The 24,587-nt window shown below is 40.1% G+C and overlaps 1 long non-coding RNA gene across 1 annotated transcript; it reads right to left on the bottom strand.

Moving 5' to 3' along the window:
- Nucleotides 1-3,321: 3,321 nt before the first annotated feature.
- Nucleotides 3,322-17,302, bottom strand: LOC134398696 (uncharacterized). Its single transcript, XR_010025450.1, has 5 exons — nucleotides 17,056-17,302; nucleotides 16,028-16,130; nucleotides 14,165-14,269; nucleotides 8,196-8,396; nucleotides 3,322-3,456 (listed from the first exon to the last, which is right to left on the bottom strand). It is a non-coding gene; the product is annotated as an uncharacterized LOC134398696 (long non-coding RNA).
- Nucleotides 17,303-24,587: the final 7,285 nt, after the last annotated feature.

Genomic DNA, 24,587 nt, shown 5'->3' with positions numbered 1-24,587 from the left:
TATTGATATATATGACAGTCAATCACGTTAGTGCATGCGTTACTGTTCGCAGAGCGATCCAAGCTCTGCTTAGCTCAGAATTAATTCCCACGGAGTTCACCGGGAGTCTTACCGGCGTGTAAGTGCGCGCAGGAATGCAGCCCCTTGCTGTCAACTTTACAAGGGGCCTGTGTATACCCTCAAGCCCAGTTTTCAAACACGAATGAGTGCGGGTGGGTGAGGGGGACGAGTACATTTAACACAGAGGGCGTCTAAACTCATCCTCTGTCTCTAATGTACAGCCTGATCCCAGTCATGTTTACTTTGAAATTAAGGCTGCGCTTTGTATATCTACGTTAAGTAATTCCAAAATCCATATCATGTAATAAATTTATTAGGCCAATTCAAAGGCCACAAAAATGTGCAAGCTTCTGAGATCTCCAGATCTCTTCATCAGGCAGGATAGTATGAAAAATGATGTGATAGTTTCTGCCCTTTGGACCACTGAAAAGGACCAAGTAAAAGATAATGGCAGATCCACCATTTTTCAAAATTTTAAATCAGCTGTTATGTGGAGTAAGTAACATTTTGTGAACCATCCAGAGAGTTTCAGCTATTGGGCAATATAGAACTGTAATAAATAAATGCTAAGGACAATTGCAGCCTTACAAGGAAGCAAGTGCTATTGAAGAAAAAAAACATTATGTAGCTTTGCAGCCTACTCCAGCCACTCAGTCAACTAGATTATTTCTAAGAGATGACAATGATCCAGTTCATAAAAACAACAGCATTTTTATTTGTCAACCAGGGATCACAAGGTACCAGGCCACCCCCTGTAACTGTTATCATCACATGCCCTGTCTCCTCACAAACAAACACACAATCCCTGACTTCTAGAATTCTCTTCAGCTTCAGGAATGGTCTCTTCACAAATACCTCCATCTAGAGGCAGCCCCTGAAGATACTTAAGGTGTGCACTCCAACTTTCTCTCATGATATTTACGACTGGAAGGAGAAACAACCCTAAGTATTAGTGCAACTACACCTTGCCAAAAAGAAAAAAGTAACAATTAATGTCTGGTGCTGAGCACAGCATCAAAAACAATTCCCCTTTCCAGTGATACAATCAACTGGCAGTTTCATGACATGGCTGCAGATGTTCATGAATAGCTGTTCAGAGGCATTCAGGAAACAAAAGCTGGTACTTCTCAGTACAATGATCCAAGCAGATAAGGCTTCAAAGTGGCCTCTTGCCCTATTTCTAATACTTGTATAATTGCAGGAGCAAGGATCCTCTTTTACTCTTCAATATATTTGTGTAGCAGAGAGTCAAGAAGCAAATCTCACTTCCTCAGCTGTTTTTCACCCTTAAGAGATGGCCACAGCTGGAGATGTATTACCCCCTTTATAAATATGAATATCAGATCCCTTTCCGCCTTATAACACTGAATCATATTAATTTTCCTTTGAAGTCTTGCAATAGTCCTTGAAGGATTTCAGCTGCAACAGCACAGAGAGGCTACTCTGGGTTCAATAGTTCAGACTGCAAATGCAGGAGTTTGAACAGAAGAATAGCAGGTGAAAGGGCATCGTAATCCTTTCCTTTTGGTTGTTGTTCTACTCAAAATTCACCCTCCCCCCAAAGAGCTTTTCCTTCCATGGAGGAAAATATATGGGAACCCATTTTTTCCCCATGGAGACAAAACAGCTGGAAGAGGAGGTTTAACTGGAAATCTGCCAGTTGCAGCCCCTCCTCTCCTTCCATTGTTATTTCATTGCAACTTGCAGCTTCTGAAGACCACCTTTGATTTTATAAAATATTATTATTATTATTATTATTATTTATTTATATAGCACCATCAATGTACATGGTGCTGTACAGATAACACAGTACATAGCAAGACCCTGCCGCATAGGCTTACAATCTAATAAGTTGTAGTTAACAATAAATAGGGAAGGAGAATGCAAACAGGCACAGGGAAGTGTAAACAGGCACCGGGTAGGGTAAAGCTAATAGTATAGAGTCAGAACAAACTCAATATTTGAAGGCTATAGGGAAAAGAAAAGTTTTTAGCTGAGTTTTAAAAGCAGTGATTGAGTTTGTAGTTCTCAAGTGTTCTGGAAGAGCGTTCCAGGCGTAAGGGGCAGCAGAAGAAAAAGGACGAAGCCGAGTAAGGGAAGTGGAGTGAAACATACAACTGCCTGTAACAACTCATTTGTTCGTGTTCATCTCTTCTTACCTTTGCATCCCCTATTCCTTACCCCTATAACAGTTCCTTGTTATCAAAGCTTATATTATAAATTCCTTGGGGCAGGGTCCTAAATACCTGTAAAGCATTGTACGTCAATGGTGTTGTATTGTATAAGTAATAGTAATTAAAAATAATTCAACTCTCAGTCACCACATATATTCATAAAAACAATTGAAAAGGAGCTTTACATCTCTCAAGATATATAGTTGTGCAGCCTCATAAGAAATAGCATTCAGATCTATAATGTTAGTCTTCAGGTTCCTAAGGAAGATTAGTTTTATATATTGCAAATAATACCCCAGACCCCCCTCCCCCTTGCAGCTAGCACAGAGAAAACCATGCCAGTGACTTCAGAGGAGGAAGAAAGGGGTAGAGAGGGGACGATTGGAAAAGGAATTGAGAATAAAACTTCCAATATCATACTACCTTTAAACAAATCTATGGTGTGACCATACTTGGAATACTGTGTACAGTTCTGTTCACCATACTTAAAAGAAGAAAGATATTGTAGAACTGCGAAAAGTGCAACTAAAATGTTCAAGGGGTTGGAGTTGCTTTTTTTCTTTACTTGGACAGTAGTCTTGTCATTTTGTTCTGCTTATTTATTTCTCTTGTTTGGCTTCCACCCCACAAGGGGGAGATCTGTGTTAGCAATGCTTAAGACCAAGACAAATTTCCAACTCCATTCTGGAAAAGCAGTTTCATTCATTAACTGTTAAAATTAAAAGATTTGCTTCTCAATACAAAAAAAAAAATCTTGCTTATCAAGTATCCCAGAATTTGTATTTATTAATTTTGCTCTTTAGCACATTTTAACAAACGTATGTATAACAGCACACTTATTATAGCACTGGGATTGTGCCAACACAGTCCAAGTTTTATGATGAGTGTGTTGGTATACTAATGTTTACATGTACATGTTACAAACATACTGTATGAAGCAATCCTTGCACTATAAAAGAACAAAAATAAAACCAGCTACTATTTAAAATAGAGTTCTTGGTGAAAAACTTTAAAGCATCATTTTTGCATAAGTATGCCTCAGATAATCATAGCAATATTAAGAGGTCAGAGAGAAACATGCCTTGAAAATCCTATTTCAATAGACCTTTTCATTTTATTTTTATTCTGTTTGTCCTTCAGAGTGGAAGTGAGAGTTGTCCATAAATATCATTGAAGAAACCCCAAGATTTAAACATCACTGGTTGGGCAGCAGGTGTCCTCTCTCCAAAAACGAAAGGGAGGAACAAAGACAGGAATGAATGCTATTTCTAATTTGGCTCTTGTATTGTGTGAAAAAGTAGTTTTCTGGACATTTGATAGGACAATTTGCATGCAAGGACAAGGCTTCTGTATGCACCTGAGTTCTTATTTGGCCTGTGACAACGTCTGAGGGAACAATTTCAGCTAGAATCCAGTAAAGACATATTGGAGTCATACAGCTAAGCACTTTATTATTATTATTATTATTATTATTATTATTATTATTATTATTTATATAGCACCATCAATGTACATGGTGCTGTAGAGAATAAAACAGTAAATAGCAAGACTCTGCCGCATAGGCTACAATTTTTCAGTGCCAAATTTGTACATGGTTCTGAGCTATAGAGGGAGCAAACCTATGGCCACTAAACAGAGTCGGGGCGGGGGTTGCTGTAAGATACTTTTGTGTAGTGTTTCTCAAAACTTCCTGCCTTCTTGGGAGATAATTACAACGCCTGCTAAGTAATCTACAAAGCTTTATTCAAGCAATAAACATCTCTTCCCACCTGATGAGAGTCTAATCTCTAGGAACTTTTCCCTAGGCAAACTAAGCAAGACAATGGTCCTTTCAAGAAGAATGGAAAGCCTTTTCCTTTCCTTTAGCTCCACCCATTTTAGTTGGAGGTATTCCCTAGGAGCGGTTAACCTGTCCGTGCTTCTCACTGACTGTGTATTATTTGCCCTTGACAAGATAAGCTCTGGAGAGGGTTGACACCCAACTGGTGAAGAGCTTGTGAGAGCTTTCACCCCGACTGGTACAGGCTGGCTTGTTTCTGGCGCCGACTCCTCTACTTCAGAGTCTGATTCTGATCACCTGAAACACCTCCTTCCAACCCAGGGGGAGCAGGGCTAGACATGACACTTTGGGTTCCTGGATCCAAGGGAAGAGACAGTGCTTCGACCTTGGAGCCAGGAATTGGAGCTCCCCACCCAGCCCTCTCTGCTGCAGAGAGAACTGCACCAGCTGCCTCTCCGGCTGCCAAAGCATCCTTGGAGAGGAGGGAAAGGGGGAGTGCTGGTGGGTGGGGGGAGGAGGGGTTTGGGGAGGCTGGCTTATGATGTATCTTCCGGCCTCCCCAGCCTTCTCGTCCACACTGCAGAGTCTCAGAAAGATGGTTGAAAAAGCCCATCTAGCCAAAACGCACCCTGAGTTTATTTCACCATAATCTTCTTGCAGCAGTCAGAAGTTGCAAGTAGAAGGTTTCATACATATGCAAATATCGTATTTCACGCATACTTATGATGGCAATGAACATTTATCTCTTTTGATTTTTACAACAGCATTGTCTTTTGTCCAGGATGAAATTCCTGAAAAAAAAAATGCTGTAGAAATTCAGGTTAGGCCATTGGACTTCTTAATATACGTAATACATTTAGTAATGTATTAAGTAATGAATAATACATAAGTAATACATTACTTCTAAATATAAGTAATACATTTAGAGCACAAAACTCGGAGGCATGCAGCCATCCAATGCAGAGCAGGAGGAGCAGTGCAGGTGATCTTCACCTCCTAGCTCTTCCCGCTCTGTATTTTAGCTAGATAGGGTTTTTTGCCTGTCTAGCTGAGGCATGTTGGAGGGGGAGGGAAGGAGGTTAGAGAGGCCTGGAGATACAGCGTAACCCTGCCTCACCTTTCCCCTCCCCACTCACCGAACACCCCCTTTGCAACCTTGGAGAGGCAGCCAGCGTGGTTCTTTCTGCACCCACTGTGAGAGGGAGGGGGACGGGGCAGGAAGTGTGGAATCCTGGCTCTGAGGTCAGAGTGCAAGAATCCAAAATATCCTATGGTGCCCCCCACCCTGACACTGTCTACAGGTCATAGGATTGCTCTCTCAGGGTTGTATCCAATGTTAGTTTATTCGAAGTCCCATTCATTTCAATGGGTCTACTCTAAGTAGGACTACCATTGGGACCAACGCTTAGATCCAGAAAATAAAGTTGTAAATCAGAGTGCATCTCAATGAGGATGGAGAGAAGGGCTGAAGGAGAAAAGAAATGAAGAGACAAGGAAGTGAACAGATTCCCTTCCAGTAAGTGGAATGAAGCAAGATGTGGATAAAGGGCAGACACAGACTAGGGGCAGGTGCTTGGGGTTTATCAGCTTTTCCCCCCAAGTTCCTCTTTACCTGTGGTTACTATTGTATCACATGCTGGAGTGGGCCTATTCATTTCGTATCACTGGGTATCTGCTCCAAAGCCTACCTAAGAACACAAGAAGTGCCACGCTGGATCAGGCCGAGGGTCCATCTAGTCCAGCAGTCTGTTCACACAGTGGCCAACCAGCTGTCGACCAGGGACCAAAAAGCAGGACACAGTGCAAAAGCACCCTCCCACCCATGTACCCCAGCAACTGGTGCACACAGGCTTACTGCCTCGGATACTGGCGGTAGCACTTAACCATCAGGGCTAGTAACCATTGATAGTCATCAACTCCAGGAATTTATCTAACCCCCTTTTAAAGCCATCCAAATTGGCAAACATCACCACATCTTGTGGTGGTGAATTCCAGAGTTTAATTATGCACCGTGTGAAGAAGTATTTCCTTTTATTTGTCCTGAATCTCCCACCAATCAGCTTCATGGGATGACCCCAGGCTCTAGTATTTTGAGAGAGGGAGAAAAATATCTCCCTATCCACATTCTCCTCATCATGCATAATTTTGTTCACCTGTATCATGTCTCCCCTTAGTAGTGGGGGCTGCTTGCATAAAGAACTATTAAGATCCGGCAATTTGCTCACATTTAACTTTAGGCCTATATAAGTCATTTACGATAGGGACCCCCCCAAAAAATAAATTAGAAATCAATATGGCAGCCATCTTTCAAAATGGCCAACTATCTTAAAAATGGCGTAGATAAGCAGTTGAGGTGTCTTTTATAAAAAAAATACTTTTGGTCAAAAAATTCAATGGTTCTATTTTAAAGTAGGTATTTTAATAAATTTGCAAACACCATCTTCCACAAAGTGGAGTACCTCTCCATTTGAAGAAGTCACAGGCAGCCACCCCATGGGTAGGATAACTCTTGAACCAATCCTCCTGATACTCGGAGCCTTCTCGTGGCTTGCTTAAGAAGTTTATCATGCCATACCACATGTTAAGCATGTAATTAGCAATTGTGTTGGTTTCTCTTTACTATATAGCAAGCATTGGGGGAGGTGAAGCTGATCCAGGCTGTGGCAGCATAGGAGGAGAGCGAATTTAATCTTTTCCCCACATGCCACGGTCTCAATTTGAAACACCCACCACCATGCCTCCTGTTAACCTCAGGGGAAAACCAGTATTGGCTCCATCTTAATCCAGCTTCAGTACTCCCCCCACCCTGTTCCCAAGGTCACAATCCTATGCATGTTTAGACAGAAAAAAGTCCTACAGATCCCAGCATTCCCCAGTCAGCATGCAAACATGCATAGGATTGCAGCCTAAATATCCTTTTCCATAGTCAATTATCAACCTCTGAAAAATCGCTACCCTGGAAACCTGTTGATTGGTGGGGTAAAAGTACCCTCAATCATTCAAGTAAGCCAGCCTTTCCTGCCTTTGCTGCATCTTACAAGTTTCGGAGTAGTGGGGGAGGAGGGTGGCAAGCACTGCTCCTGCTCATGCACAGAAGGCAGCACAAGCATCATCCACAAATGCGGAAGTGGAATGCACAGTAAGAGGCCACCCCAGCATGTCATTCCTGACAGAAATTTCTGTGAGGCTCCAATTGAAGCTATTCTACCCATTCAAATGTCATTAAATAGCATAATGGATATTCTAAGCTGCTGGAGGGGAAAGGTGCCAAATATACATCATCAGACAAAAAGACTGAAGTCATCTGCACTGTTTTTTGTACTGGATACTTATCCACATTGAAAATACTGCTAATCAAACACAGTGGGGAGATGGCTTATTATAGTCCCTATGAATCATAGAACCAATGCTTATTTAGCGGGGGGGTTCCCAATGAAGAGGGAAGTGTTATTTAGTAATTATGAAAGATGTTGTGCTTCTACAGAATATAAAGTAATGAAATAATGCATGAGGCAAAAATAGCAAAAGGAACAAAGGGAGTAATCATGAGAAGCTTGAGTGATGGAATGTAGGGGATTGGCAAGGACTGTGTGTAGGGGGGAGTGTGGGAGGAGAGGAGAGTCTGAAGTTGTGCAAACCGTCATGCCTTCAATGAGATTGATATTGCAGAATATGTAGAAATATGAGAAACTTGTGGGAAAGGATTACCTAATAGAACCACAAGGAATGAAGATTTATATTTTACTAGAGAGAGATTATTCCCTCATATTTAAGTTAAATACCTGGTCGTATTACCACTCATACAATGTTTACACTAAAGGAGTTCCTTTCATTCCAGTATGATGACTAGTCTTGATACCAGCAAGTATGAAATCAGAAGGAAATGCAAAAGAATTGGAGAATGCACTCTGCTCAGATAAATATTAGGTTTAGAAGAAGGGGGAGCAATGTGTGTTTTTTTTCTATTAAGGGCCACAATGTGTAATGGATTCCCGTTTCCTCCAGCATTCACACATGCTGGCAAACTGACATAGGACACCCAGTCAGTGAGACTTTTTTTTATTTGAGGAAATCCCACGGTAAAAAAGCTTAATGGTTACACACTTCAGAAACATTTAAAGCTGACAGATGGCCAGAAAGCTTTAGGCTCCAAGTTAACATACAGTCAAAATGCTACTCACCTCAATAACAACCTGGTTTTCCGGCTGCCATCTCAACGGTTCCAAAAACGAGTTCCAAACCCAATGAAGGGAGAAAAAAGATTCCTGATACAATTCTTCAGGCAATCACAATGGGGAATTCTTGAAAGGCTTAACAAACCATCCCAAGGGAGCTAGTCAAACATGGACACACATTGGTAACTCAGGGAACATGGCCAAAGCCTAAACAAGATCACAGGGTGGGTAAAAATCTCAGGCACAAGAAGTCCCATGCTTGTATTTTAGCCCCGGGAACAACCTCCCACCTGAGTCTGGCAGAGGAAAAGTCTACCGGTCTATTCCAGCCTGCCATGACACTGAGCTGACCACAAACACACCATCCACAACAAATGTGAGTTCAAGTCTATGAAAAGCCTCACAGTACTTTTCATGGCACAGTCCTTAGAAATCCAAAGTCCAAATAGAAGAGAATCCATGTACAGAGTACTTTCAAAGTCCCAAACGATGATGGATCCAAACAGGGAGGAATTTTGGGCCATAAGTCAAAAGATGATCCTAGCAAAGGCTCCTCGCCTTTGCTCCAGCTTATAAAGGGAGGTGTGAGACTGTTCAAAACCAAAGTGTGTGTTTCTTCAGATTGCACCTTTTGATTGACTGCAGAGGCTAGGCTGTTTCAAGGACATAATTGCTAAAGAAATGGTTTTTGAGATATGACTAAAAGCTAAGAGGCTATTCCAGGCAAAAAGTAAGAGAGAAAAATAAATAGATGTAATGGGAGGAAGAATGTTACATGCAGTACATGCTTCACACAATTAACATAATGAGGTTCTGGGTAATGCAGATAACTTTTTGTTTTTTCATGGTATTCAAAGCAGCTGATGCTGTGTAACTTAACAGATATGAACATGATCAAAAACCTGAATAGGAGACTGCAAAGAGCCCCATGTAATAGTCCCATTTAAAGCACAGGGTGAGGAACTAATTCAGCTTTTCTTGTTCTTAACTGACTAGGAGCCTTGGCATTGGACAACTCCCTTTATACAAGCAATGCCCTAGAAATCCTTGTTCTAGCCCAGCTGTGTCTCATTTATTTTCTACATTCATTTTCCCCCTGAATGAATATGCATAATACAATTTTACTGCTACAAGGTTGCTGATTTAGATACTATAATTATCAAAGGTGTGACTATATATAATTGTGCAATCGGGAGGATGCCTGAACTGGAAGAATATGCATAGTGCTGGGGAATCAGGAAATCCTGTGACACAGCCAAGGCCTTACCAATTAGTCACTTTGTCTCTGTGAGATTCACTTTCCTTCTTTATACAAGGAGTACCACAATACTTTTCTTTAAGGTGGAGTTATGATGGCTTGTTTCTTAAGTGCGTGTACATGTATCATAGCAACTAATATGGATTATGTCATGTCATATACTCCCCTCCCAATAAGACTTACAGCCAGTTCATTATATCACCCTACCAACATTTAATGTAGTTTTCTGTAGAGGTGGACATGTTTTCCCACTGAGAACGGCCAGTATTCTTGTTGTGTGTCTCAGGCTCTGGTGGGGTTCAAGGGCCACTGTCTGGATTCAGTAATGGGGTGGATGAGGGCCAATAAACTGAAGCTGAATTCTAGCAAAATGGAAGCCTTGTGGATGAGTACTCCCGTGTTCACTCCCTCTGAAAGATCAGGTTCATTTATTTACAATATTTATATACTGCTCCCTATCCAAAGATTTCAGAGCAGTGAACAAATAGCATAAAAGAGCAAGAACAGAATAAAAACATTATTAAAAATTACATTTTAAAAAGCCAGTTTCAGATAAAACCACTGACGATCATTCAGGAAAAGCTTGATGGAACAATAATGTTTTCAGGAGGCGCTGAAAGCAATACAACGGTGCCTGCCTGACCTCCAAAGGTAGGGGATTCCATAGGAAGGGGGCCACTGGTGGCTCAGAGTACCTTTTACCGGTTTCAGGTGGTTCATCAGCTATGACCTCTCCTGGACAGGGACACTTGGCCACAGTGGTACAGATATTAACCTCAAGGCTGGATTAGTGCAATGCGCTCTAAGTGGAGCTGTTCTTAAAGCTGCTCCAGAAGCTGGAGCTAATTCAGAACGCAGCAGTTGTTGTCGGGAACTGCCCCTTTTCAGCATGCAACTCCTTTGCTGAGGGAACTGCACTGGCTGCCTATTCACTACTGGGTCAGGTTTAAGGTTCTAGCACTAGTGTACAAAGCCCTAAACAACTTGGGACCAGGATACCTGAGAGAGTGCCTTCTCCCTTGCCATCCATGTGGTTCCTGGTGGTTCCACATGGATTCCGATTGGAGTCTACCAGGACAATAGCCTTCAGTGTGGTGCCCCCATTCCTATGGAATTCCCTCCCTTTGGAGGTCAAACAGGCGCCAACGTTGTGTTGTTTCTGGTGCCTCCTGAAAACATGACCAGCCACAGCTTTATCAGAACTCTGCTAGTAATTTTTAATATGGTGTTTCTGTTATTTTATTCTATCTGTTGTTCACTGCTCCAAAATTTGGATGTGGAGTGATGTATAATTTGTTTTTGTTTTTTTGGGGGGCAGGTGAACTAGTGTTCTGAGTAAGGAGCTCAATGGGAGCTCTTCACACAAAAAAGCTCTGGGAGAAGATGGAGGGCATATATACATACTGTTCCTGATTCAGCTCTTGCAGCTGGTCTTCCTCCTCATGTGTAGACCCTTGCTCCTGAGTAAACCCTTAGTGAAAGGGTCTTCTGGTTGGCAAGGCAAGCACTCCAAAAACAACTGTGCATGACCATCTCAAGCATCATTGCCAGTGCTTTGGAGAACAATGACACAAAGGAGGAGAGTCATGGACCAAGGCAGGACTCAGAATTGGGGTCAAAGGGGTTCTTTTGGACCTCAGGTGAGGCATTCCTGCAATGGGAGTCCTCAGGTTGCCCCGTGTCTAGGGTGACCATATGGAAAGGAGGACAGGGCACCTGTATCTTCAACCATTTTAGAGAAAAGGGGATTTCAGCAGGTGTCGTTTGTATGCATGCAGCACCTGTGAAATTCCCTCTTTATTTCAACAGTTAAAGTTGCAAGAGCTATACTAGAGTGACCAGATACTAAAGAGGGAAGGGCTCCTGCAGCTTTAACTGTTGTGATGAAGAGGGAATTTCACCAGGTGCTGCATGTATACAAATAACACCTGCTGAAATTTCCTTTTTCTACAACTCCTAAAGATACAGGGGCCCTGTTTTCCTTTTCATATGGTCACCCTATCCATGTCTTCTGTACGGTTTGCTGAGGAATCCCAGTCTTCATCCTCCTCCAAAGAGGTCTCCCCTGGGCCTGGGTAGGCCAGAAGCCTGGCAGCTAGTTATCAGCACTATGAGCCAGGACAGGCAGGAGTCACATTCCTTTACCATATAGGCATTTATGTTAAGTGACTGTTATAAATATATGATCCAGACATCTTGAATTATAAGCAAGAAAGCCATTACTGTTTTCATTTAACCCAAACCTATTCAAAAAAAGAATATATGTTCTAGGTTAATATACTATGAGAATGATCAGCTAAAATTCTCTGAGGCATAAAACATTCTCATAAATTACCATCATTCTACTCACTGAATTACTGAAAAAGACATATTATTCCTAAGAGTCTGATGTGACTGAACCGCTGCAAAAGTTATTAACATTCCTGAAAATTTTATCATTGCACATTTGTCATGTGTTCTAGTTCACATAACACTTGTCCCCAAAAGACAGAAAAAAATACTCTAAAATTACACACTGTTTCCATAGCTTTGGCTACAGAAGGGTATAAAAATGTCAATAACAACAACTAATTTCAAGATGGCACATTTAAGCTGCAGTCCCATGCACTTCTACCTGGGATGAACTCCCGTTGACCACAGTGGGTCTTTCTTCTGAGTAAATGTGCATAGGACTGCACAGTTAATTTAACTTTTCACATTAATTGTGGGAATCCGCACCATAGCCTTGAATACATCTGTAAAAATAACTGCAGGGATGTGGAATCTGTTTACCCATATGGACCACAAGAAACTGATGATAAACCCGCAAATGATGAAGGAATGCTATATAAGGAAAGGGAGGCAGAAGAGAAGACCAGTTCAGGAAGCTCATGTGATCAGCTCCTGAAGGAACCATCAAAGGTCTGAGATGAGTGATGAGGCATGCTCTCCCCCCATTTTCCCTGGGTCTACGGAAGACCAGTGTGCCCAGAGGGAAGGAAGAAGAGAAGAAACCAAGCCTGGTAAACTTTTGTCATCAGCTCCTAAAAAGATTTTCAATTGGCTCAAGAGAAGTATATTCTGATGTTTGTTTGGAGAAAGGGCTTGTTGGTAACTGTGGAGAATCTAGACTTTAGGTGGGACTCTCTACTCTAGGGCAATCCCACCGCTCCCACCAAGCATGGAGAATCATCCCTCACCACTGCGTAATCCCTCCCTTCATTTCCGCCATTAACTACATCCTTTTGTTTAATATACACCTTTTCTCTAAGGTATGTGGTCATTAGGCATAAGACAAAACAGATCAGAGTTATTAAGAAAGTAAACAAAGATATATAGTATTTCATTAAAAAGAAACAAATAAGAAAGATTGTTGTTGCTACTTTAAAATAGGGTACAGTTACTTTTATCTCCAATCAGAAGCTCCCGTTCCTAAACCTAACCAACTTCAAGCTGATTCTCATATCAAGCTCCATCCCAGTTAACTCACAGGCCTAGCAGTGAGGGCTTTGAAGGCAGTCTTCTCTCTGGTAAGGTTTGACTTCCTCCTGGGACCTTTAAGGCTGTTTACCAGGCTTTCCCTGATGGTTTGGTCCAGCAACTACTCTGTCTTCAGACCCCCACCACCAGCTGACACTCAGGTTCAGCTATTTCTTCTGAAGACTGCTCCAAGAGTCTTCCCCTCACTTGCAGACCTTCTTCAGCTTCTGCCTCACATACTCTTAGCTCACAGTTTGGCTTCCTAGTCTTGCAACTGCTGTTCTTCCTGGCCAATGCCTTCCTCTGGATGCCCAGCCACTCACCAAAGACAAACTCCCCGGCAATCACTCCTGAGAGACTCCCCCAATCTCTTCTGACAAACTCCCCTCTCAATAGCTTTTTATGCCAGGGACCAAACCTAGAATCTTCTTCATGCAAAGCATGTGCTCTTACCACTGAGCTACAGCCCCTCCCAAACCTCAGCAATCCCACTTCTGAGATTGTTTTCCTGCCACCAGTAGCAGCAGAAAAACAGCAATCTCAGTGGAGATCACTAGGAGAGGCAAAAACTTATGAGATCAGTTTCCCCCCCACTGCTGATATGTGTGGTCCTCACACCTGATGCACCCTCCTGGACCAAAACAGTTGTGCACCTCTTTTATAATGTGAAAATAGAGTTGCCTTAGCTACTACTTATCACATTCCTTTTCTCTTAGGGAAACCAATCTTGTATCTTTTTTCTGTAGGTCTACTGTTGTTGTGGAAAATAATGCTGCTATTTTTGTTACCAGTTCTTCATACTACTGTTTTTCTAGATTGTGACGTTATTCGTCATGCATGAAAACCAGGCCGTCTTTTTCTATGTAATAGAATTGTATTCTTCATTGGTCTTAAACCATTACCACATGCTGTATATTTCCATTTCTCATGGCCTATTAGCCTTGGCAACCAGTTTAAATTGAATGCATTTTTCCTCCTGATATTAATTGCTTATGCTATTCACTCAGCATCCCAATAGGTTTCTATTTTTGTATGTCTATGTTCTTAATAACTTTCTAATTAGTATTCTGTCCTCAGGACGTAAGGCAATGAATGCTGAGTACTCCTGATTGTAGAAATACTGAGAGTTATTTGCTAGGATTGTGATCACTGGGGGAAAGAAATAAAGTTTACAATTTTGCAAATAATAATAATAATAATGTTATTTTACAATGCAAAGAAGATTGAACATGGAGGTGGCAATCCTATACCCACTTACCTGAGAAAAAGGCCCATTTCACTCAATGAGACAATTCTGAATAGCAAATATATATAGGGTTGTACTGTTAGAAACCAGAAGAATCACTTTCCATAAGAATGCAGCCTAAAGCAAATTAAGAAAGAAGAAATTATCTTCAAAAAATCATGATTCCCAACCACAATCATACAGGGAATGCACCTCAATATTTCCAAAAGATCTTTATATTACTTGGCATTGTATTTTGTAATTCTTTAAATTCATGGCAAGAATGTAAATATTATTTGGGGCAGGGTGCGGTTATATTTGAAGGCTTAAGGAGGATTGATTGTTTTAAAGCATCTGCAGTGGCTGCCAATTTGTTTCTGGGCCCAATTCAAAGTGTTGGTTCTTTCACTTAAAGCACTGAAAGTCTTGACTCCACACACCCCAGCACTAAAGATCTGATAAGGTCTTGTTCTGAATATCATTCTGTGTGAAGACGTGGCTTCCACAGAGACTTCTCTGAGGCAGTCCGAAAGCTCTAGAATTCCCTACCAAAAGAAATCTGTATGGACTCCTCTTTGCTAACTTTTTGAAAACTGACAAACTCTTTTTCAATTGCTGTGCTCTTCCTTTGTATTTTGTTTAGATTGTTTTGTTTTATAGATAGTTTTAATTCATTAATTAAAACAGAAGTAAAGAATAGACACAAGACATAGAATGGAATTGAAACAAATACATTTTCCTAGGAATAATCCAGTATATACAGGTACTAACCTATTTGCAAAGCCAAAGACAGTTTTGGTTAATTTTAAGACCACTTATAAACAGATGAATGAGACATAATTTTAAATTACACAAAATATAGAGTTGTAGAAAATTATGTTTCTCGTTTAACTGCACACCCCCAAATCAGAGGAACTATAAATAAATAAATACAAATTGCTGATATAAAACAGGCTGAAGTCTCTGAAAAGTTTATGACCACTGACTGTAAGAGCTCTCTTTCAATTGATCAATATAAGCCCTCCTTAGCTGCTGTTTCAGCTGCCTGAGGTGTTATGGAATGTTTATGAGCATTCCAGCTGCCCAGAAGTTAAAAACTGAAACAAAAAACTGTCAGCGCATGAAGCCTTGACACAGTGAAGCTCTCATGCACCTACAATTATACACATTCTTATACAGACCTTTATTTAGATTCTTCTTATATAAAAGCATTGGAAAGTGAACCAAACTTTATGAGATACAAGCATTACATATTTAGACTACACATGTATGTACATAACCTCCATGAAGCTAAAATATGAATACCTGTCCCTGTGAACTTTTGAAATCTGCTCTCACTTCATTATTTCAACAAGCACACACAGCTCTTTCAGACAAGTTGTTTGGAGACCAAACACACAAAGGAGCAAATACGCTACCAGGACAAGGCCAGTAAGCAGTGATATCCGGGGGGGCGGGGGGGGCACGTTGTTTTGTTTGTTTCCATAAATGCTAGTTTCCATAAAGGCTTACTTCCTGATCCTAGCAGTATCTATTTGGAATTAAGTCCCATTGATTTCAGTGGGGGCGGGGCTTACTTGTAAGTAAGCACAGATAGGATTGCAGTTTTGTTATTTACTTTTATGACATTGTGTTCTTCCCAATTCTCCGAACAGTGAAAAGTTTCAAGGGCAGAACTTACCTGGATTTGGATACCTTTGGAAGGATTGATCACTGAAGGCTTATGGCATTTTATAGTATTTAAGTTTATTTAAAAATACAGAATATAAGCATAGGTGAAACCAGTTGACGGTTAAGGGATTTTAAGTGGCCCTTCTGACTCCATGAAATATCTCTCTACAAATCCCCAAATTCTTGATAACACATTAACATTTCCAAAATCCATCTTAGTGTTACCTTGATTTGACCAACTCAAAGGCCAGCTCAAGAACTCCTCATCTGGAGGGATAGTGAGGTCATCAGCTTAAGATGGTATTTTAGTTCACAGCTCCCTTTCGCCCTGGAGAAATATAGAGCACTACTGAGCCTCACCTCAACATTTTGCAATTCTAAAGATACCCCTGATGGGACATGCTACAAAGCAGCTGCAGGGCTAAAAAAATGAACCTTAGAGGCCTGGATTTCCCTAACAAAACCTCCCTCTCAAGCTTTGACAGCAACAACCTCCGTGAGATTCAAAATGGCCACAAAGGCCCCTCAAGGAGAGGAGAATGAATCTGACCAACAAGGAGACACACACTCCACGCTGGAGCTTGTCACATTAATTAGGAGGGAATTAGCTCAAGTGTGGGCTAAAGCATTGCAACCCCTAAGGGAAGATTTAGCCACTTTGAACAAAACAATGGCAGAGACTTCTCAAACTGCAAATGAAGTTCTAGAACAGAGCTCAAAAAACAAAATCTCCATTAAAATGTTAAAATGAGCCCAGGCTGACTTCAGGCTTCAAACTGAGGACATGCAGAATAGTGATCAACATCTTAACATCTGTTTAAGAGGACTTAAAGAAAGTTTGGGTGAGAATAATTTACTTGAAGCTTTTATCACTTGGATAAATTCTGTACTCCCTGAAATTAATCTCCAACCTGAGGAGATAAATAGAATACATAGAGTGATCTGTCCAAAACCAAAGCAAGGGGGGGACCTCCTAGAGATATCATAATGTGCTTTAACAACTGTACTATCAAAAATGACTTTATGTTTAAACTTAAGAGCTCTTTATAAAATTGAATATGATGGAACCCCTGTGGCAATCTGCCAAGGCTTAAGTCCCAGTACCCTCAGAGAAGGGATTTTAGACCATATACTACAGTCGTACAAAATGCGAAGATAGCTTACAGATGGGGCTTTCTTTTCAGATTGCTCATAACCTATAATGACATTACCAAATCCATAGCCACCCATCTTGAGGCTAAGAAACTACTCACTCAACTTGATATTCATTGGGAACAAGAGAAGTTGGCCCAAGAGGAAGAAGAGGAATCTGGAGAAGAAACAGATCAAGACACCACTGGCTGGCAAACTAAGCAGAAAAAGAGAGGGGGGAAAGAAAATCAAAAAGACTCCAGGGAAAAGAAGAAATCCACAGGATGGTTCCTGCCCAGCTTGAATCTGGATTTTGGTTCAGCCATCGCATATTGCTTTTTCTTCTATTTCAGTTCTCTGGGAAGCGTGTGTGCAATGCTATGTCACCCCCCATGTTATTTACTACTCTATTTGTAATCCTAGATTACAATATGGACTCTGACCCTGTGGTCAGGACCATCACTGGTTTGGGAATTTCTGTTTGGGAGGAGGGAAATTACAAGTTGCTGAGAGTATCGCTGTTACTTATTCACTCTACTTATTGTGGATAGCTCTAGACACTGCAGATTTGGGTATTGCTTTCTTATTTTTTCAGTGTTTTGGCTAAAGTTAATGTATTTATGTGGACTGTAAATGGGCTCACTTGTGTAGGGATAATTAAAACCCAGATGTAATTTTGATCTAGGAACCCACCAAAGCAAAGAACAAGCATCTCGACACCCTACTTCTTTGCCCTCTGCGGGGGGCAGGGGCAATGGTTTTCCTCTCAAGGAAAATCAAAATCAAGAGGGGTCTCAAATAAATTAGGTTTAGAAGTCAAGGACAATCTATCTGACTCAGACGGCCAATATTTATTTATTAAAGGCACTGTTGGTAAAGGCTCTATGCCCCAAACTCACTACAGGAAGCCTTTCTAAATGAAACTTTAAAACTTTTAGACACCTTTAAGCAAGGCAGTGTGCTCCTGGGTGGGGACCTCAACTAGTCCTTAATGATTACTTTGACAGAAGTAAAAATACAATGACTGGTCAAAGTCTAACTCACTCTCCCTCTTTTAAAACCCCGCTATATAAGATGCTTTAAAAAAATCTTTATATGATGCATGGTGGATGGTTCATCCCTATGAGCATGATTATTCATATTACTCACCTCTTCATCAGGTCTATTCAAGATTGGACTATGTTCTGGTCTCGGAGGAGTGGACATCCTTAGTCCGTGATCAGGACATTTGTAGTCTCAGATCACGCCTTAGTCCGTGCATGCCTACATTGGGGAACTAGGCCTTCACAACCTCCAACTTGGAGACTGGACACTTGGCTGGCTCAAAACAAGCTAACATTAGACAAAATGAAAAAAGAAATCCCAGAATTGCTTGCAATTAATGACACTGGAGCCCATAACCCAGCAATAATCTGGGAAACTTTAAAGGCAGTGACTAGGGGCCTATTCATCAGTGAGCAGAGCAGAATTAAAAAAGAGAAAGAAAATCACCAACTATCCTTAATAAAAGAGATCTGTGAGTTTGAAACCAAACATAAAATCACACTGAGCAATCATATTTATCACAAATCGCTTCAAAAACATTCAGAATTTAATTCATTGGCAATACCTAAAATTATAAATTCACTGCAGTATTTAAAACAGCATTATTTTGAATTCAGTAACAAAAATTCTGAACTTCTCACCCACCTATTAAGAAACCGCCAAGCCAAAAAGACAATCTGTTCCTTAAAAACTGGCAATGGCAACAAAACATTTAATAAAGATAGAATAATGCAGGAATTTGCTAACTTGTACAAAAAAATACATTCCAGAACCCTCTAATAAAGATAATATAGCTCAATTTCTAAACAAAATAAACTTCCCAAAATTCTCCCAAGCACATCAACAATATTTAAATATAATATTTTGTATTGGAGGAAATACAAAATGGAATTAATATTTAAAATCCTTTAAATCACCTTGCCCTGATGGATTTACGGGGATTTTTTAAATAAAACGTTCTCTGATCAAATATCACCCATTTTATTAAAACTATTTCTGGACATCCAGAACAATGGCCAGATACCAGACTTTTGGAAATCCACAAACATTGTAATAATACCTAAACCTTTCAAAGACATTGACTCATACCATTCTGTCTCATTAATCAATGTTGAAGCAAAACTCTTCACTAGTTTACTTGCACACAGACTTTCAATTGTTGCACCTTCTTATGTTGAACATGATCAAACAGGATTTCTTCGACAGCACTCATTTGCTTTTCCTTTCCATCGTATTTTGGACACAATTTATTGGAGACACCAACACCTAGGCCCGATAGCAATAATAATGCTAGATGCTACAAAAGCATTTGATCACCTTAACTGGCAGTTTCTCTTTGCTACACTAGACAAATTTGACCTGGGCGGACATTTCATTCACCTTTTAATGAGGCTTTTTCAGGGAGGCTCAGGTAGCGTCTTGGTGAATGGTATGTGCTCAACCTCCTTTGCCATTGGCTGAGGCACAAAATGGCCAGGACAAAAACCAGAAAAAAAGTGTTGAGAAACCTTATTCTGTGATGAAGGAAGAGTCTTTGGATTTGTGGCATTTTAGGCTTGGGAGTCAAGGGAAGGCCACTTTGAAGTAATCAGCCAAATTTCAAACTACACGGCTCTAGTATGCTGCAATTCGTCGTGTTTAACTGGTTGATTCATTTGCTCTTTTTGTAAGCCTCCAAAATAACTCCTCTACATGTTTACTTTGGTTCACTGCAACTGTGTCATTCTACGACTAAGCACAATGGGTTTGAGTAAAGGGATTAAAGCCAGTCTTCAGGTTTGTTCGACTGTAAAAGTCAAATGTTTGGCTTACTGATTCGGACTCTTGGGGAGCCGGATTTGTTTCTGTATATTAGGTTGCCAGGAAACAAAGACGTTACCATTACAAGAATTTCCCAAAGTTGTTTGTTGAGTAGATGAGAGAACTTCCTTATGTAGCCTAAGTTAGGCTGTCTTCAAACCCATTGAAATATCCAGTGCAAATCACAAACCACTTAAGGCAGAGTATTGGAATATCAGGTGATTTGGCGTGTTATTAAAATATTATGTTCACAATTCTATAAAACTTCTTGATACTTTGGTAATTTATTTGTCTAACCTCTTGTACCATACCTCATAGGACTCTCTTCCTTACAACTGTTAAAGATATATTTATTTGAACTGTATTAGACCCATATCTTTTCTGCATTCCTTTCAGTAATTCTCTTGTTTCAATGGCTTTAAGAAAAAAATGAACTAAAAAATAAACCCACACTGCACCAAAAGAACTTGCTATCTGAGAAATAAGAGAGAATGCTTACTCAACAAAGTTTAGATGCAAAGAAGGATGAAAGTTAAATGGATGGATGGTGTAAATCAGATGAAGTGGCAAGGCTTTGGCGACATTAAACTATGTGCAATTAGAAGATGGGATATATTATGATTCGGGATGTGTGAACAAGCAAAACTTGAGCTCATGAAAGTTCCCCAAATTCCACCTCAAAGCTCATTCCATCTCATGTCTGTGTTTATTCTTTTCTCATGGACATTTATGCACATTTTTACGTATTTTTCCAAATGTACACATCAATTGTGCCCATCTTTGAAATGTATACATTCTTCTCCCATTGATTGAAGTGTGCTTGTGTGCATTTCCCCACCCCGGAAATTGCATTGCAACCTCGGAAATGTATGACCTCTGACTACAGATTGCATTTGAGTCTGTGTTCAGTCTGAGAGATATGAACTGGGTGACTCCTGATCAACAATGGATTGAAATGAATTTGTCATACATTCCTAATTGAGATAATTATCCAAATGAACTTGCAGTGTAATAAAAATATGTGAATAACTCTTGATGGGTGTAATAGGCGAAAGATAACTAGAAATATATATTTGCTTTAATTTTGTTCATTTGACCATTAAAACATTATTTCCACACTTTACGAAACCTAGTGTGGCATTATTCATGTCTTTCTGTAGTGTTCTGTTTTCAAGTGTCTAGGATATCCTTGTTGGCAGAAAGCACCAGCTCTGCTTCATTTTGGGTCTCCACAAAATCCCCTTAGCACAAACATCTCCATTTTGTCTGGAAATAGATTACAAGGTCTTCTAGCAAGTTAGGACAAAATGCATTTCTTGCTTTTGCGATTGTGAAGAAAATCACAACATGTAAAAATACTAAAGAACAAACTGGCTACTGAATCAAGCTACTAATAGTCATAGGAACTTGTGTGTTCCTGGATCAATTATATTCGTATTCTGTCTGGCAAGAATGTTTAGTTTTGCAAAAGCACTAAGAATTTTGAAATAAGGATTAAGTATGCAGATTGCTAATTTATGCATTCATTACACAGCTGCACAACACAATGTGACCAAATTATGACATAGTTTCAGAAATAGAAGTTATGGGTGCATTTGAGAGCAGTTTGAGATTCTTTAGGGTAAGGAGTGTGTATATATATATATATATATATATATATATATATATATTCAGTACAGTGTTCCACCTGGCTCACTGCAGTCAATCTACACTGGCAAATGGTCTCTCAAGCAGAAATCCTTCCCAGCCTGCCACTTTCGAGGCCTTTGTCAAGAAATGTCAGTATGCATTGGCGGAAATGGTAGGTGTGCTAGGATAAAAAACACACACACCCAAGCCTTCTTCTCAGGGTTGGCCCTACCACTGGGCAGACTGAAGTGGCCACTTAAGGCATCTTATATTGGGTGCCATGGAAGGGCTGCAAATGTTCAGTTATTTATTATTATTGTGCTTTTACTGCCATGGAGGTGGACAAGTGTTTGTGGGATTTTCTGCTTTGTGTGCCAAAATAATTTGACCAACCTTGGATACTTTGTTATGAGGAGGGTAAATTAGGGTGGGGTGGGAGACATAATTTGCTGTTCCTCCTCACGCAGCAAAATACTTCTTTGTTCACTGGTAAGTGTATCATAAGAGAGAGACTGACATGGTGGTTGCGTTTATTAAATGCAGCCTCTTGCTATATCTTCTTTATTATCCCAAGGGCTGAATAAGGAAACAACTCTGCTTGTGGGGAAAGCAAAGCACTCAAAGATTTAGTTCGACTATATGTCAAAAACTGGTTAAAAGGCAGCAGCAGGATGCAAGCTTTACCTCCTGAATCTCTGTGACATGGATAACTGCCTTTGGCACAAAGGGAAGTCTTTTACTACCTTCTACTATTACACAATTGTGCTGGTTAGACCAGGGTTTTGTATCTGTTTAAGACAATACCTGCACCCCAGCCAAGTCAATTAAATTAAACACAAGATACTGCCAAATTGCAAATTGCTTTTTAAGCTCAGCAGAGAGTTTGGCATGGGGTTTTGGTGGAGGCTGTTGTGGCAAAAATTAATGAAAAACACTTGGTCTCTGGATCACTGCCATTGTTTCAGTGCCTTTACTCAATCATATGAAGGATAATATTGGGATTAGCTAAGTAAGCAGGGATTAGGTAGTTAAGTGTGGTGAGTTCCGTCTGTAGGTTGCCATAGCTAGAGGTTAAGGCACTGCTAACCTAAACACACACAATTGCCTTAAAGGAACTGTCAAGCTTTTAATCCTGCAAATTATCCAAGTAAATCCTATTGTTTCTGCAATGAGATTTATTTGGGGGGTGGGGTTTCCATTCCTATTAGAAGAGAAACAATACCCCTTTAAAAGAGCATTTCCAGTATTCTTGAATCAATCTGCTCAAAATAAAATGTCAGTCAAGAACTTAAAAAAAACAAAAACAAAAAACAAAAAAACAAAGTTGAAGTATAAACAGATGGCAAATCAAGAAAATTAATATTCATTCCTAATGATAGTTTGAAAACCTGTTTTAGCAGTTCTTTTCTGCCAGAATAGTGGCAGGGTTTTAAGGTCTAGTAAAACTGACAGCCAGCTGAGTCTGAATGAGCTGAATCTGATTTTTTTTAAAATGGCAAATATGTATCTGCAAACCTATGTTAATATTTTTTAATTAACAACTCCATTATTTCTGCAATAGATTATGAGTCAATTGTACGTGTTATTAAGTGTACAGGATAATACATGACAGACAACACATGTGCTATGTCCTTAAAAAGAAACAGCAGTTGGATTGAGAATGTGAAAGAAAAATCTGCTTGCTGGCAGGGAGTCAAGCTTAGTCAGCTGTTCTGCTATGAAGACATACTTTTCTGGAGATATATTTGCACTATACAAACTACCAGATTTTTACAGTTGAATATCATCCTGACTTGCTCCATCTTGTTTTTTACCCTTAAGTCAAAGACAATGAAACACAAGAGCACAACTAAATGTGGATGAACATAATGTAGATGTAAGCTTTTGAGAATCCACATTACCTGTTCAGTTTAACTTTCCCAAAAGTAAACATTGGGTTTATCTAATATTATTTGTGCAGTCTGGATGCCTTTTACTTTAACCAGATTGCACCTGGGCAGTTGCCTACATACTATAAGTTCAATCGATAACCTCAGCATCATATATGACTGTTTTCTGAAGTTTCTTACTTCAAGGAGCCTTTTCCCAAAACCATACGGTTTGGAGGAACACCATGTATCTGCCGTAGGACCCTTGCACACATTGCAAAGCATTCTGGCCCATGTTCTAGTATGCATGGTCAGTTGATAGGCCTATTGAGTTTCACAGTTGTCCTCACATACTAGAGTACACTCTAAAACACACACAATACCCCGTTCTATGGCTATACACTGCAGAGAAAGATTGGTAGTGACAGAAGACTGCCTTTCACAGAAGCTTGTCTGTCAATGCCATTACTGATCTTCACATTGTAGAACCCGTCAGCTTCCTAGGAAACCCAGGGTTCCGCAGGACATGGTTTGAAAATATTGATATATACAAGAGCATGTAACTGCAGTGGAGTAGCACTGGTTCTACAACTCATATTTAGACTGTGCCAAAACTTTGGGATGTACTACTACTGCTGCTGCCAAATAAATGTTCTGAAACCTCTGACGCAGCAAGAACTTTCAGAAAGATTAGTTACAACAGGGAACATAGAGAAAACTTTATCTCAATGCCTGTCATACCAACCTCCCCTTCCCAGTATGTTTCAGTTTAAAATGACTTCTGGGACAAAAGTGTGTCATCTATATACTGACCATAGCATACAGAGAATGGTCTTCCACTGTTCTGGAATCTGGGAAGTTGGGGATCCATTATTATTATTATTATTATTAACTAGAAACCTCGTACAAAAATTGAAACCCCCCATCTCCATGTGTGTCAACTTGGTACCATTTACCATGTGTTTAAATTATGGGAGCTGTGTCTGAGCTAGAATGAAACTACAACCAATTTTCTTCACTTCTTGAAAAACTGATGTCAAGTGAAAGGAAGGATTTAGGAAAAATGGGTCACATTATGAAAATAATGAAAACCATGAGTTGTACCAGGATAAAGTGATGACTGCTGGCAGGCAATGTGAATCCATACAGTCTCACAAGCCAATATTGTAAGGATACAGAAAAGAGTCTTGTGCCAAAGGCTATCTGTGCACCACAAGTATGGATACAACTCGGCTGGGTGTAAAGTCAAAAGAAGGGGTGGTGAAAAGTTTGCTATTGCTATTGTTATCTCATGTTTTGAAGACAGGATATAT

The sequence above is a fragment of the Elgaria multicarinata genome, chromosome 5 (assembly GCF_023053635.1).
Source record: "Elgaria multicarinata webbii isolate HBS135686 ecotype San Diego chromosome 5, rElgMul1.1.pri, whole genome shotgun sequence".
NCBI lineage: Eukaryota > Metazoa > Chordata > Lepidosauria > Squamata > Anguidae > Elgaria > Elgaria multicarinata.
Note: the sequence above shows the minus strand (reverse complement) of the source record. Positions and strands in the feature narration are given on the sequence as shown.